Source organism: Bidens hawaiensis, unplaced genomic scaffold (genome assembly GCF_021521415.1).
Source record: "Bidens hawaiensis isolate Kalapana, Puna unplaced genomic scaffold, B.hawaiensis_p1.1 tig00014937_1, whole genome shotgun sequence".
In the NCBI taxonomy this organism is placed as follows: Eukaryota; Viridiplantae; Streptophyta; class Magnoliopsida; order Asterales; family Asteraceae; genus Bidens; species Bidens hawaiensis.
The window spans coordinates 183,365-200,446 of NW_027492327.1; the positions used below are offsets into that span (position 1 = coordinate 183,365).

The 17,082-nt window shown below is 35.8% G+C and overlaps 1 pseudogene across 1 annotated transcript; it reads right to left on the bottom strand.

Annotated features, from left to right (window-relative positions):
* Positions 1-623: 623 nt before the first annotated feature.
* On the bottom strand, positions 624-15,532 carry LOC143548191 (chromatin-remodeling ATPase INO80-like; annotated as a pseudogene). Its single transcript, XR_013137903.1, has 23 exons — positions 15,147-15,532; positions 14,972-15,035; positions 13,950-14,301; positions 13,432-13,867; positions 13,146-13,346; positions 12,887-12,997; positions 11,909-12,336; positions 11,151-11,259; positions 10,994-11,074; positions 10,129-10,301; positions 6,298-6,423; positions 6,000-6,161; positions 5,860-5,917; positions 5,542-5,772; positions 4,805-4,951; positions 4,230-4,734; positions 3,423-3,683; positions 2,624-2,731; positions 2,449-2,543; positions 2,190-2,346; positions 1,909-2,103; positions 1,674-1,820; positions 624-1,012 (listed from the first exon to the last, which is right to left on the bottom strand). The product of XR_013137903.1 is annotated as a chromatin-remodeling ATPase INO80-like (transcript).
* Positions 15,533-17,082: the final 1,550 nt, after the last annotated feature.

The window sequence follows — 17,082 nt, forward strand, 5'->3', positions numbered from 1 at the left end:
CGAGCTCACGGTGTCTGTTTTGCAGGTCATCAGAAGAACAACCATCTTTGCCAGACCTAACCCTCATGGGAAACATCTACTTAACCCCCAGATTATCCGTAATCTGCCGGGGTCACTTAGTGTTTCTTCAGGAGGTAAAATAAGGAATCCCAAACACCCCCTAAAAAACATCCACGTCTAAACAAGTTCGAACTTCCCAACTTGTTTTTTCTCCTTCTCTCTACGCTCTTCTTTTTCTCATCTTCCTAAATTACAAAAGTCGATCAAGAATCAAAAGACGCCTTTACAACAGGTACTCTAATAAATGGGTTTTCACATGTAAAAACTATCAACAAATGTTCATGGTTTAACTTGAGTGGGCTTGACAAATACCTTGAACTAAAACCGGGCACTACAATAATGAGCTTACAGTTATTACAAAACTAACAACGAGCTCATTATATCAAAGGCATAATGTTGTATTATATTAGTATATAATATGTTCTAATGGCTCCATGCAATTGAGAATAATTTAAATATTATTCTCAAAGATCCCGATATAAGCTCAAACTTTAACACGCATTTCATGTACTGGCCCTTGAGAAACCTTTTTACTCTTAAGCAACAAGCTCATAAAATGATCCAATAAACTATATAAATTCCTGCTCAAATAATAATTATAAGAAGCTAATATATAAGTATAAAAAAAATATAACCTGTACAGGGCTATCATACAATTTGGCCATCCAAGGTTATCTTATCCTTGTTCTCCCGCCAAAAATAACAAAGATAATAATATCAATTTTGTAATCACTCGAGATATTTTTTATATAAATGTTGTAAATTATATATTTAGATTTAGCATTGTCTTCAGGCGGAAATGTTGGGGCTGTAAATGCAGATTCAAGATTCTCATTTACAATCTCATCATGTCATCGGATTCTGCTATCGAATTGGATGCCAAAGAATCAGGGTTTTTAGGACCTTTTGGAAGCCTTGATTTTGGTGGCCCTTTTTCAGCTGTAGATTTTCTCTGCAAACGAAACATGCTTGTGTGTTAATCGAGATTGACACGTTAAAAGCTGGAATTGGGCCTAGTTCAAATGAGCTCGCACCGTGAAAATTTAAATAAGCTTGTTAATTAAACGAGCCCATGCCCAAGCTTCACTTATCGAGCTGGTTCGTGAGCATAAACGAGCAAATTATTTATATAACTTTTATTTGGTGTATTAAATATATATTTATAAAATAATATTTATTATTCATAAAATTGTGAACTGATAAAAATAACTAAACAATATATGTTAATTTAAAAATATATAGAAATAGCTAAACATGTACATTAGAGCTTGAAAAAACAACTCACGAGTAGAGCTCGAAACAAGCCGAGCTCGAGCTCGGGCTCTCGTTAGTCCATGTGAGCCGAGCTTGGGAACGGCTCATTTACATCCCTAAACTTTTATTAAATTTATTTTTTAGTCTTTCACATATTTGATGTGGTGGCTAGAATGGCATCATCTAAAATCACATCAAGCAATTTACACAAAAAATCAGTTAAATAAAGTTGGTTAAAAATTAGGAAAATATAGTCCACTTATTATTTTTAAATTAGGTAAACTAAACTAGTTTATGCCATAACACAATATTTTCAGCAACTTTCAAACTGTTGACCTATTTTGGCCCGGTTTCCATACCTTCTTACTAGACGTTGGTTTATCAGCAGGGGAGGTTGTGTTTGCATCTGGTGTTGGTTCCGGGCCCGTAATATCTTCAAACCGTGCATCGCCTTCATCATCTATCCTGATAGCTTTTGTCCCGCTTTTTCTCTTATTTCGGTTAACCTAAAATTTGAACAAATGGGTGCATGATATATGATAATCAGATATTATAATAAACTAATTTTTAATTATTTAAACATTCCCACTATACCTGTGGAATTTCTTTTAGCTTTTGCTCCATTTGTGCGTCATCAATGAGCAAAGAAATAACATCTTCAGGAGCTAATATGTCACCCTGTATGTGACCACCTGTCATTACAAGTTGTTGAACTGTACTTTTTTGGCTAGCTCTCTGTAAAATCTTTTCTTCAACTGTTTCTTTGCAAATTAACCTATAAACTGTTACCTGCATCATCAAAAACACAAGTTTCAGAAACTCTATTATTTATGTAAAAAAAATATAAAAAAGAAGTTAATGATGAGAAAACTAACATCTTTTGTCTGACCCAAACGGTGGGCCCTATCCATGGCTTGTAAATCCAATGTTGGATTCCAATCACTTTCATAAAATATAACCGTGTCAGCAGCAGTCAAATTGATCCCGACACCACCCGCTCTTGTGCTCAGTAAAAACACAAAAATATCATTTCTACAAGAAAACAAGTGTTAACCAAAGGATAAGTGTACCTTCGAGAAGGGTCTCAAAAAATAATAAAATAATAATGAATTAATATTGATTTACTATTCTGACCTTAGTTGGAAGTCTTTGACCATATCCCTACGGTCTGTTATGGTAGATGATCCATCAAGCCTTAAGTATCTGTACTTCCTATAGTTCATATAGTCCTGCAAAATTAAAAGAAACCATCAAGAAAATAAAAAATAAGCAAATGCATCCAATAAATAACTGAAGTAGTTTTTAATACCTCAATAATATTCAACATCTTGGTCATTTGTGCAAACAGAAGAACACGATGATTTCCTGCACGCAACCGCTTCAAGAGTATATCCAGTGTTTGAAGCTTCCCTGAATCCTAAATAATGAATCAGAATCAATTCAAGTTAGATAATGACCAGAAATGGACAGAGTATGCAGATTACAGGTGGCAAATTTGACCAATGTAGAACAGGTCAATATCATGTTCTATCTCTAGCAAGGCAATCCAATTAAGCTAAAATATTTAACTCCATCCGTCCAAAAAAAAAAAGATGCCATTTAAGAAATGAACAATTCATGAAATTTTAATTTAGCAGAATGTCAAATTTACCCTTGATGCATTTAAGACACCATTTGCTTACAATCGTTTGTATATTCATTTAAAATAATTATTCTCATTACAAGTTAGTCTAATTCTATGAAATTGAAATATCACCTTTTCCAATTTAGTTTAGCTTTTTAGGCCCAACAGTTGATGTTTACGTCTACTTTTAATTGGTTTTCACCCGGTTATATCCGCTCATCTATGTTTGTGAACCGTTCGTTTATAACATCAACAAACAAACATAAACGAACACGCACATGTTCTTAACGACCGAACACGAACAAACAGAACCTGTACATTTAATTGTCCATGTTCATTCGGTTCGTTTACTGCCTAACTTTCCTATTTTCAAACTCCCCATTTTGACCCATTACTCATTTTTTAAACGGCCCGTTTCCACTTCTAACAAAAAATATTAAAGCATGCAAGAAAATTAAGTAAACAAAATGTTAGATTTTCATACTGTGAGCATCTTGGCGGGATCAAAACTCTGCATAGGTGGACATGAACCAAAGATCTTGTGAGTGAGCTGGAGAGCAGGTTGCACAATAGGTAGTTCTTCATCAATTTCTTGTATCAAATGATGAGGAGCATTATCTGGTTTTCTAGGTCCGTTTGAGTCGGACGTGCGTGCAAAACCGAGCAATAATCTTTTAAGCCAAGGATTATGCAATTCCTCAACTTTTTTATAAGCAAAATCTCTATCTGGACAGTCTGCATCAATCTGCCAATCACATAATGTAGAATGTCAAAAACAGATATATTTATTTACAGCAGTAAGTTTGTTTACTAGCACAAATAAACCCATTTGTGTATTCAATATTTAACTTACACAGTGATTTAAACGAGAAAATTGAGTAAAATAAACGAACTTTTTGACAAAGTGCATTTTCACATAAAACCTCCTAAATCATTTTATTCAAAACAGTAGATTATTATTAAACAATATTTATTATCATATTATTATTTATGAAAAGTTAAATACTCTGGCCAAATGGTGTTTGGACCAACCCATCTGTTTTGACAATTAAAAAGGTTCTAGAAACTCTCGAACCAGAACCGCGATAAAATGGGTCAATATCTGTTTGATCAAATCTAATAACTGATTTTATTTGCCTATGAAGGATTAAAAATGAAACTACGAAGTTTTGAAGGATGATATAAAATTGCCCCTAAAAGTTATCCATGGTGCAGCTGTCCTTTAAGGATCGTAAGAGTAAACATTATATACCATAATGAACAAATATATTAACTTGATGATAACACTTACAGGAGGTGCTCTTATTGGTGGAATGAAAGAGAAAGCCGAATGAAGTAGCCGAGCATCAGACGCAAGTCTATCTTCATGTGAGAGTACCAAAGCCTCAAACGGGACATCCGTGGGTCCCGTTGCAAGTCTCCGTTTAAGAATATTTATTTCCGACTTAGATGGTAATAATAGCATTCTTGTTACCCGCCCTCACTTTCTCCTTCCCAATATTATTATCCTCATCTGCCATTAGAAAGTCAACAACCTCGTCTAAAATACTCGAATCACATCTAGAAATTGAAAACAATAATCTCTCCATCATAGAAGCATTTGCTATGAATGATGTTTCGGCTGGTGAAAGATCAATCAATCGTGTAAATCCAAACGCTCCATTGTAACTGGGTTCGTATTTAACTTGCTTAAATATGGATTGATAAATCCTTTGGGGAGAGAATATGTTGAAATGTTTCTCAAAAAACTCTTTCCTGGTACTATGTTTTCCTTCTTGGTGAATTAATTTTGGAATCTGCAAACAAAATTAGTGATTAACAATCTGATTCTGGAAACTTAAATGTATGATTTAAGTAATTAATTACCTTATATGTAATAGGATTCTTAATCCCAGAATAATATACATCCTCCAATTCCCCAAACGAGGCTGGAAGAAGCGGATTTGGGATATCTCCAAAATAGAAATATGAACTTCCTTCGTTTCTCTCAAATAACTCAGGATGGTTACAAACCTATCATCACAAGGGAAAATAATGATTCAAACAAAAATATAAAATATTGATAAAAGTGCTCTAACAATCATAAATAGGCTTGTAAGCAAGCCCAACGTTCAGTGAACCACTCGTGAACAGGAAGTTCGTTTATTTAATAAACGAACGAACATGAACAAAACTTTTTGTTCATTTGGCAACGAGCACATGTCTTGTTCGTTCATTTATGTTCGTGAACGTTCGCCTAAGTTTGTTCATTTAAATCAGTTTATGTTAAGTTGTTTATGTTCATCCATTTGCGTTCATTTGTGTTTCTTAGGCTACATTTGTTTTAAGTTTGTAAAGATATTCATTTAAAATTTAGGCCCACTAGCTACTTTTAATTGGTGTTAGCTCAGTTATGTTCATGAACCGTTCATTTATATTATTAATGAACGAACACAAACACATTTATTTTCTAAACGAATCAACATGAGCAAAAAACCCTCTTTGTTTAATTGCTCGTGTTCGGTTAATATGAAACGAACGAACACGAACATGCCCCATTCGTGTTTGTTTACAAGCCTAAACGCAGAGAAAAGGAAAGTTGAAAAGATAAAAAGGAGAATTGCCTTTCTCAACTGGATGACAATATTCATCAAGTTCATAAACTTCTTCTCATTAAGTTGACCACGGTTACTGTCAAACAACTCAGCAAGAGATATTTTGTTTTTAATAGCTTGGTAAAACGCTTGTTGCCGTGAACTCAATTTGCAATGCACTGTAATTTCGGTCTTCCGAGTCAACTCGGAAACCACGTCCTTCTTAACACGCCGCAACATAAAAGGCTTTAAAATAGCATGCTGGCAAAAACGTAATAAACAAAATAGAATACTAAGGTTAAGAATATGGTGAAAATCTCATGTAAAAAAAAGAAACTAAGTACTTACCAATCTACTAAGTTGATGCTCATTTAAAGTCCCACCATGTTCAGCATGATTTTCAATACTGATGCATACACAATGAAGCATTATTCTTTATACTGTTGATATATAAAAGGAATACAAGTCTTAAAAAATCAAAATCTTACCCTTTAGAAAACCACTCATTAAATTGCTCATGGCTGTCGAAAAGGGTTGGCATGATGAAATGAAGGAGGGCCCACAACTCAGCCATGTTGTTTTGAACAGGTGTCCCAGTTAGTAACAGACGATTTCTACAATTGAAACTGAGTAGTGTCTTCCATCTTATACTGTTAGCACGATTAAACAAAATACGGTGAGATATAACATCCTATAAAGCACATTATTTATCCATACAAAAAATAAACTAAAAGGACAAAAAATGGAAGGCCAATTCAACCGGACACAGCCCATTAAAGCCATTACCTGGTTGAACTTTTGATTGCCTGAGCTTCATCCAATACCATGTATTGCCATTTCACACGTCTGAAGTACTTTTCATCAGATACTAGAAGTTGGTAGCTGGTAATAAGGATATGGAATCCAGCATCCCTGTTGAGTCAAAATTAAGGGAATCAGCATGTCTGGAATATTATGAAACACAACACAATCTGTAAACTTGCAGTTGAAAAAAACAAACGGCATGAAATTGTCTGAATACATGTATTTATCTAATGTTGTTAGAAAATACTTTGTAAAACTTTAATTTTAATTTAAATATTTACTTATATTAGAAAATATATCTAAATTATATTAAAAAAAAAAGACGGAGAGTGAAAAAGCACCCACTAGTAACCCAGTAAACGAACCAAACGTTCAGTGACAGAACAATTTTTTCTGTTCATTTAGTTAAACAAACAAACATGAAGACATGTCTCATTCATTCATTTATGTTTCTGAATGGTCGCTCATTTACGCCCGTTTATGTTTGTCCTTTAACATTCAATTATGATCGTTTGTTCATGTGAGTTTAAGTTCCTTCGTTCACGTACGTTATATATATTCAGTTAAACTTTTTAGACTCACACTTAATCTAGTTTCTTTTAGGCCCAACAGATTGCTGTTTACATTAAATTTTAATTAGTGTTTGCTCATTTATGTTCATTCATCTACGTTCAATTATGGTGGTCCGTTTATGTTCGCGAACCGTTCATTAATACTATTAATGAACGAAGCACACTCAGTTTTTTCACGAATGAACATGAACAAGAAAACACTGTTCGTTTAATTGTTCGCGTTCGATCGCTTGTTCAGTTAAAGTTAAACGAATGAAGTCACAGGCATCAACATGCCACGTTTGGTTCGTTTACAAGCCTACCCATTGGTGCCATGTTAGAATCGCCTACAAAGTACAAAATTAAACAAGCAACCTAACAATCAGCCAGAAAATATGATTGAATAAATTGCAGTCAGCAATTCATTTACATATGTATGTTGACTCAAAGTAAACAATATAATACAAAAGCATAGGCATTTGCTGAATAGAGGAAGCCTAAAGGTTCACACTGTTTTAAAAAATCATATTTTTTCTAACATGGTTTATAATATATATATATATATATATATATATATATATATATATATATATATATATATATTGCAATATATATATATATATATATTGCAAAGAAAAATACAAAAAGATTGATGCAAGTGCACAAAATAAGAACCGTGGGATGAGTACTGATAGGAATTGAAACTAAATCGAAGCTCAAAACGAACAACAATGGTGGAATTGAAATATTATTATGGAGAAGATGATCACAAGGATCTACAAGATAACTAACCACCTAAGTGGTCCCGGGCTATGCCCTTCTCATGCACATGGCAATGAGCCTAACAACTAACCAATTCTATTCCTTCCCCTCCACTAGAGACTAATGCCTTATTTATAGAACTACTAATTACACTAACCCCCCTCTATTAATAGACAATGACAATTAGAGTAGACTTAGGCAAGGTTTAAAAGTACGGAATCGCGCCTCGAGGCGTTTTACCATAGCCTCACGAGGCGTAAGCTCGAGGCGGGATTTAAAAATAAATATAAAAATTATATATCTTATTAAAAAAATAGTTAACATCAAACAAAGAACTTAGGAACTGAAGGACTATTTGCTGCATTAAATGGGATTCCATTATCATAAAAGTATCTCCCGATATCCAAGCAAACTTGGTTTCGTTGCTCTTTAGCACTCGTCGGTGTCATTTTTTCACCCGGTATTGATCCTTCTTCATTGTTTATTCCATCCCCCATCCACCGGTCTATTGGTCCTCTAACTCCCCTAGAGCTAGCACATGGATTGACACTTCCGCCACTGTTGTAGTATGCCCCGCTTCCCACATTCTCCTCAAAGTTGCGTTGGGCAACAAATTTAGACTCTTGAAATTGCTTTAGGTATTGTGTTATTTCATCTTTCACTTCCTTGGGCACATTAGGGCAAGGCATGACATCGTTATGTGTACAAGCAAGATGCTCCTTCATTCTCTTCACTCCTCCTTTAATGACTTTATTACAAAAATTACAAAAAAATAGGTTTTCCCGCCTCTTAAGCCTCAGCCGTACTTTCCGCCTCGACCGTTTTTTTTCCGCCTCAGCTATGAAGAGGCGTACGTTTATTTTTATCCCCTGAGGCGCCGCTTCAAATTCGTTTTGTTACCGCCTCGAACTGAGGCGCGCCTCGAGGCGCCGCCTCACGGCGTTTTTTAAAACCATGGACTTAGGATATGATTCCTATCAATACTCCCCCCTTCGAAAAAGTCTTGTCCCCAAGACTTTGATCAGAAACGGGGCCCAGAATCCAGATTCGTCTTCTGGTGGCCGCGGCTGCCCATGCATGAGCCAGAGATGCCACGTAACTGAAAACCTCAAACACGGTCTGTTGAGAGGACGATGATACATTGTAGCTTTTCCCTTATCAAATGGAGTGAACACCAAATTCAGACCCGTTCCAACATGAAAGTTGTGAGGCGAGCATTTCAGCGAGTCCAAATCCGGACAATCCAGTTCCAGAGCTAGTGTCAATGTCACACCACGGCCCACCACCGTTCCTGAGTCCAACTGCTTGTGTGTATCATCCAACATAGCCCTATCAACCCTAACCGGCATCAAAATTGCAAGGCTGTTTGAGTTTTCGGCAGATCGCGAACATGATACTGTTGCCGCCAATACTCTTTACTTCTTCTCTAAAGTGTGGATATCAAAATTCAGATTGGCCTGCTGAATCCTTTCTTGCGGATCGAAACCAGTGAACTCAGGCAATTGCACCTTGTTCACAGCCTCAAGCAAATCCACAGGAGGAGCAACCGGACCAGATTCCGTCCCCGAACCAGAAAAACCTTCTTCAGATCTGGAAACGAGCACCTCCAGTTGAGCTATTAGAGACGAAAGACCACCAGAAAAATCCCCATCGGAAGCATACTTGGGACCGGAATCCCTATCGGAAACAGATTGGGGACAAGAATAGGGAGGTACCTCACTGAAATCGCCTCCCGAACCAGGCGACCCAGCAATAGACATCTTCTCATGTTGTTTCATCCAATCGAGAAAACACTTCTGAAATTCTCTCTGTTTCTCCCGATCCTCTTGCAAAACCAGCAACGTCGATTTAATTTCAGTAACATCAGATTGTAATTGGAGAATTTGCTGCTCATGTGCATCTTAACGAGATGATTGATTCACCATGATCGGATCTGAAATTGAAAGAGTGAAATCGGATCTGAGATTGAATCTGAAATCGGATCTGAGAATGAATCTGAAATCGGATCTGAATTTGAATCGGAAATTGGATCTGACATTGAATCGGAATCGGATCTGAGATCTGAATAAAAACACAGATCTGGACTGAAATTGACGGTATAAAATAGATGGAGAGATTTGGTGAGGTAATCGGATCTGAGATCTGAGATGTGAACACAGATCTGAAATTTTGAAATTAAATGGAGAGTAGAGGTGAGGCAGGTCGGACCAATGATAGGAATTGAAACTAAATCGAAGCTCAAAACGAACAACAATGGTGGAATTGAAATATTATTATGGAGAAGATGATGATCACAAGGATCTACAAGATAACTAACCACCTAAGTGGTCCCGGGCTATGCCCTTCTCATGCACATGGCAATGAGCCTAACAACTAACCAATTCTATTCCTTCCCCTCCACTAGAGACTAATGCCTTATTTATAGAACTACTAATTACACTAACCCCCCTCTATTAATAGACAATGACAATTAGAGTAGGATATGATTCCTATCAAGTACCTTCGATAAAGTCGCTTTGGATTTATGTTTTTCCTAAGTACTGTTCGTTCCTGAATACCACCCCAATAAGGAAGCGTTTTTAGGTCAGGGCAGAACCGGCCTATTTCATCAGCCCAATTGTTCAAGACAGAAGTAGGTGCAACAACCAGAAACGGGCCCCATATATTTTTCTCCTGCAGAAATACATAATCATTACATGTTATTGCAACTGAAACCGTAAATATCAGAGGTAAAGGTGACAATTTCGACCGATGCACTTTTGAATATTCATATAAATACGTTCCACGTTCGTGTGTTCGCTTAAGATACACTCATTTATGTTCATTAGTTTACAATTGTTTAAGTTCATTTGTTTAAGTCCACTTATATATTTATTTACCTTTTTCTTGGTTAATGTTCATTAACCATTACAATTTAGTCTAGTTTTATGAAATTATTAAAATATAACTCATTTCAAAATAGGTAGTTTATTTACTTTTTAGGCCTGCCAGATTGATGTTCACGTTTACGTTTAAGTGGTTTTTGCTCAGTCGTATTCATTAATGTTCGGTCGCCTATGTTCAGTTAGGTTAGTTCGTTTACGTTCATTTATACTCTTTCACGAACAAACATAAACAAGCACGAGCACATTCCTTTTCTTGACAAACAAACACAGACAAGAAAACCATCTTCGTCTAATTTTTCGTGCTCAATCGTTTGTTTGGTTAAAGTTAAACGAAGAAACATGAACATCCCCTGTTCGTGTTTGTTTGGTCTGTTTACATGACTAGTGATCAACCCAACCAGCCCGTTTCACACAGAACACCTCGTTAACCAACCTGCCCATCTTGCCACAAATATTCAGAGTTTCAGGCAGTTTACTTACTTCAGCCAAATGAGCCAAGAACGCCATTGCTTGAATAGTCTTCCCAAGGCCCATCTCATCAGCAAGAATACCATTTAGACCCTTTAAGAAAACAGTAAACAACTCAATATGACAATAAGAAAGAAGAATAAACATGTCCATGAGACTACATTATTACCTGCTCATAACAATTGACCAGCCACTGGAGACCTTTTAGCTGATACTCTTTCAAAGAACCTTTGAATAATTCTGGTGTCTGTACCGAAGATGCTACCGGCATAGTTGAACTGAAACAATATGGAACACGTACCCATTTTAAGTAAATAAACTACTGTAGACTTAGGGGGCTTTTGGCTTGTAATTACAACTATGGGTTTGAAAACAGGATGAAGCTGATACAGGAATGGAAATAGATTTCTAGATCCAACCCCCTTGGTGAGTTTAGTATACGCCCAATTATTTGAGTTTAATATCCATTTTCAAAACCAAACCCACTAACCAACGACTTATATTAGAAATAAAAATCATTCCTTCATTCCCATACACATAAATAGGCTTGTAAACAAACCAAACGTTCAGTGAACAGCTCATGAACCATTGCGAGAACATAAATGACGAACATGAACAAAAAATTTTGTTCATCTAGTTAAAGTGTTAAAAGAACTGAACATGACACATGCCCCATTGTTCTTCACATTACTTTTAACTAGTTTTAGCTTAACTATGTTCGCTCATATATGTTCAGTTCGTTTACGTATGTGAATCGCTCATTTATATTGTTAGCGAACGAACACGAAAACCTGGTTCTTAAATTGTTCAAGTTCGGTAATTTGTTCGGTTATGGTTAAACCAACAAACACGAAAATGCTTCAATCGTGTTCGTTCAGTTCGTTTACAGACCCATGCACACTAAAAATTGGAAGAAAAAACACATACGGGTGCAATAAATCTATGTTGCTAGATCCAGCAACTGAAGAATCATGTTGTTCAGGGACCTCAACACCTGAAGCTTGACGCAATTTTAAGCATTCATCGTCAAATGCATTCGTGATTTTTTTCTGCTTGGAAACTGCATCTTGGGCTGCTTTCAGGGCCTCCATTTTCATTTGGGCCTCTTCAGGATCTTCTTCAATTGCAATAGCATCTGAAGAACTCATGATTGCTTCTTGATCATTGGTTTTATCATTTTCGAGCAATGCTTCGCCTGGCTGTGCAGATGACTTGTTCTGCATGAAGTGACCATAAAGTTCTGTTTGAGATAATAAAAAGTTTAATCTCTGTTGCTGGCGTTTGGCTTCACGAAGTTCCTGTTCACGTTTCAAAGCTTCAGCAGCTTCCTTTTCTTCTCTTTTCCTAATCTCAGCCTGAACGACAAATTGAATATAAGTTAATCATTCCCCAACTTACTACAAAAATGTTCTTTCTAAGTAGGATATGTAAACATCATGGGTGTATAAGAAATAAACAAAAAAGCAAGAAAAACTGTGTCGATGCATTTTAAGATAAACAATAATTCTATGTTGAGCATTGTTTTAATCTCCTATAAGCATTTAACATGAAGATTCATTTAGTTGTTAACTTGCCAAAAAAAATGATAAAAGAAGTAGAAGTTTGTAGCTAACAAGCAACGCACAGAGTTATGCGTTTAATCAACCCAACAACTGTAGGTCAATTTACAAAGAAAAAGAGAAACTTTTCTTCTACATCGGATGTAAAGAGGACGTTACGTTTTTTATGTAAAAACGTATATGTATAAAAGGTGAAAGATCAGCAAAAGTGTTAGAACTACTTAATAGACTTTCTTGTAAACATGTATAATGAGCTTTATGTAATAAAAGCAGTTTTCAATTCTTTTCTGAGATGTATGTACACACTACACAGTATTTCCCAATAAATTTAGAGTAAAAATATTACCATCTCTTTATCCACTCTTTTCCAAAACACCAGCATATCGCGTGCCAGTTTACGAGTGCGAATTGAAGCACCCCTCATCAACTTAAGTGATCTGCTCACCTTCATTTTTACCTGCAAGAAAAAATAAATTTTAAGCATGCCAATTGGAATATCAGAATTTTAAAAGGCTAGCACTTGAAACTATATCACAGATTTTGACTAATGCAGTAATGCTTGTAGATTCAACAAAATACAAGTGACATAAAATTTGATAAAATACCTCTCTTTGACAGTTCTCAGAAAACCTCTTTGCATCAGTTAATTGCTTTCTATGAAAGTTGATAAAGAATCTGTGATGTTTTGGTATGTCTTTTCTGACCATATTCACCCAATATTTATCAACTCTATCCATCTCCTCCTTCTCAATTTCAGACGGATCTTTCTTCACATTTTGCTTCTTAGGTAGACTACGTTCAATAATCTGGAAGACAAACGATTCAACAAAACATATGTCAACAAATCCTAACAAACCGTAAAAAGTCAACATCTAGAGACAAATTACAAACCTCGTATGTGTCACCTTTCTCCAACACCTTCACATAGTGCACCTGTAGCACTCCACTTTCTGACATGATAAACCGCCTAAAACCGCCAGCTGCACCCTCAGGAGCTGAATATGACTCCAACGCAGCATCACTGACTTTAAGACTGAACTTTTGTGAGGAGTTATTTGATGTTTGGGAACTTAATCTTGCCCAAAGTGATTCATATTGTGGTTTGGGCTCGCCCATTCCTGATCCACTTCTGGGCCCAAATCTTTTATCAGCAGACATCATTGAAGCCAAAGAACCCAAATCAAGAGTGCCTGTAAGGTAAAACTCCTCCACCCGGATATCTGATGTTTTTGGTAAGTTTAATGAGGCGGCTAGCGAATCATAAGTTGGAGGAATCTTGTAACTGACACCATCCCCGATATCTAGATAAGCCGGTTCATATACTGACCTGCATATTAAGGTAAAGAAAACTAAATAATCAGATCAAAATGCAAATTGAAACATCGTTTAACAATTTTAACAGCACAAACCTATCTAATCCATACTCTGGAGAAAAATCTGCATCTTTGTAATGCCCTACATATTGAGGAACCGTTTCAATCTTGTGTGATCCCGGACGGCCATTCCCCAATTTATGATCCTTTGATCCAATACTACCCTTGCTACCAAACATCCCATTCCGCGTGGAAGCAGAAGATGGCAGATTATTATGTTTATGCCTTCTTTTATACTTATGAACATGCTCACCAAGCATTGCTCTATATCTCTCCTCAGATACATACTCATCATAACTTCCTTCCTGATCCTCATCACTACTATACGTATTTCTCCTCTTTCTCTTTTCCAACATCATTCCATTATTTCGGTCTGTCATTGCTACACCTGATAATAATATAATACCCAACCATTAACTTTAATATACACATTTAATCTCCTCTTTATCAATCATTCAATCAACAGATATAAAATAACAAAGTTAATCAACAGCTAATTCGTGTGTTTCTGTGTCAAGTAAACAAATAGTCAAATACCGAAAAACAACAATCGCTTTTAAACCTGTAATTGACTAGCTGTGATGTAATTTTAGTGAAAATCTACACAGAAACCTTTAATCAATCAATCACTAGATACAAAGTAATAAAGTTAAGCAACAGCTAGTTCGCGTGTTTCTCTGCGGCATATTACATATTGCAACCACTGAATCTAATTGACTAGCTGTGATGTAATTTTAGTGAAAATCTATTAACTGTGGTGTATTTTTACTGTAAATACAGAGAAACCTTTAATCACTCAACCACTGGATACTAAACAATGAAGTTAATTTACAATCACGGAATAAGAACTATCGTTTTAAACGTGTAACTGACTAGCTGTGATGTAATATTAGGGAAAATCTACAGAGAAGCCTTTAATCATTCAACCAGTAGATACAAAACAACAAAGCTAATCAACAACTAATCACCGAACCGGTAATCGACTAACTGTAACGTAATTGCACTGTAAATCCACAAACAAATAAAGCACCTACCTCCTCGGTTACCTCTGCTCTCACCTTGACTACTATTCGCATAATAATCAAACTCATCACCTTGCGGCACTTGAAACTTCGTCAGAGACTACAACACCACCACACATAAGTCAATCACACACATCAACACGAACGAAATCACAAAACTGAACCGTGAGACTGAAATTCAACGAAGAACAGAGACAACAGAGACAAATACCTCGAGATTAAAGAGATTGGAGTAGTTATACGAGTTCCTGTGGTGTCGATCTGAGTCCATAAACCGCCAATTTGAATAATAATGAGAGTGAAAGCGTAGGATTGTGAAGAGAATGATGAATTTTATGAGAGAAAGAAACCCTAGGTCTGTTGGAGAAGAAGGCGGAGGAGGTGCGCAGGATAAGAAGAAGATACAGAATGGACATGATTAAGGGGGTGGTGCTAAAGTGAGCGGGTAAGGGGTATGGGTCGTTAACGTGAGCCGGGTGGGTACTTTGTTTTCAGATCAAGGTCTCGCGCGCCTGTACAGGGAGTTTGAGGGGGTTGAGATTAGGTCAGATATGATGAGGTACACTATAAAGGTGTTGTGGTAATTTGTAGATTTTATCCACCTGGCATGGCATGTTTAAGATTAACTATAATTATTAAATATATTTATATAAAAATATATATAACTTTAGGTTTTAACTACCTGGCTTGTAAAATTATATTTATGGGAAAATTTCGGCTTTGGATGTTTGTAAACTATACATTTATGGATGCATCTAGACTACGTGGTTGTAAGATGGTTTGTTTGGTGTATTTGCCGTTGTCGATGAACAATGACAAGGACATGAGTAGAGGCAGAAAGGGGCTCTAGGTCAACGGCGGCTGAGAACAAAAAACACCATTGAAGTTGAACTTTTGGGTTTTTTTTGTGTGTTCTTATTGCATTGTTGAATTTAATTTGTTTGTCACCTAATTTTGGTAATGTTTGGCATCGGTTCAAATTTTTGGTCTGTTGTTACTGTATTTTTTACTTTATTATTTTTGCACCGGTTCATTGTCGTTTGTAGTGAATTGGCTGGTGCGGCGCCTCAGTAACTATCATCTTTTATAACATGAAATTAAGTATGCACATGAGTTGTTTTATAGAATATTCGAACTAAAACCACTACATAAGTCAATTATTGACTTTTAATCAAATTGTTTATTTAAATTAATGTTCCTATTAATTTAGATCCCGGATTCATGTGCATTTTGTTAACTAACTTTATTGTCTTTTTTTTTTCTGCATTGCATGAAAAGTTGTGTGTGATTGTGAAAATGTGTAGTGTTTTCAAAGTAGATCTTTATGGCATGTATGTATCAATCTCAAGTATTTTAGTTACTATATTTACCCGTTGAACTTATGTTTATATCTCATATTTAGGACAAACAATCGTTTGAAGTTTTGCTTTACACCGGAGGGCCATGGGAAAAGAGTCAGATGACTCTAATGATATGGAGTATAGGGGTAATACAATAATGGCACACGTCTTAATGTTGCCTTCCACTTTCACATTGTCGTTTTTGATGAATCATGTGAGGGTGAAACTCGGTATATCCATGGACGAAAGGTTAGAACTTACTTAATTACCCAGTTCCTGTTTGGATGGATCCAGTATTGTTTGTAACGTTAAATGTCTATAATAAGAGGGGTATTAAGGGCTTTATGCGATGGATGCATTGGTTGAGTTCAGACAACAAACCTATGGAATTGTATGTTGGGTGATCTATCAATCTATCATTTCGTTTTTAGTTACTTTTGGATTTGGATGATGATCATTTACATATAACCAAGAGACTTGTTATTTCACTCAGTTTGAATATTGGGAATTTACCTTTATTGTATAGAATGCAAATATGGGTTATATATATATATACACACGGCCAAGTCTTGTACAAAGTCTCTTTATCATTCAAAGCATATGCGGAGATGATGCCCCTTGATCTCATTTAAACAAAATGTGGCGACATAATTGTAAATGCACAAATTATATGAACAAAAATTACATAATCACGCAACTTATGTAAAAATTACGCAGTCTTGTCAAATAATTACACACTTATATAGATAATCACACAACATATACGATAATTATGTGACATATATTTTAATTACGCATGTACAAAAA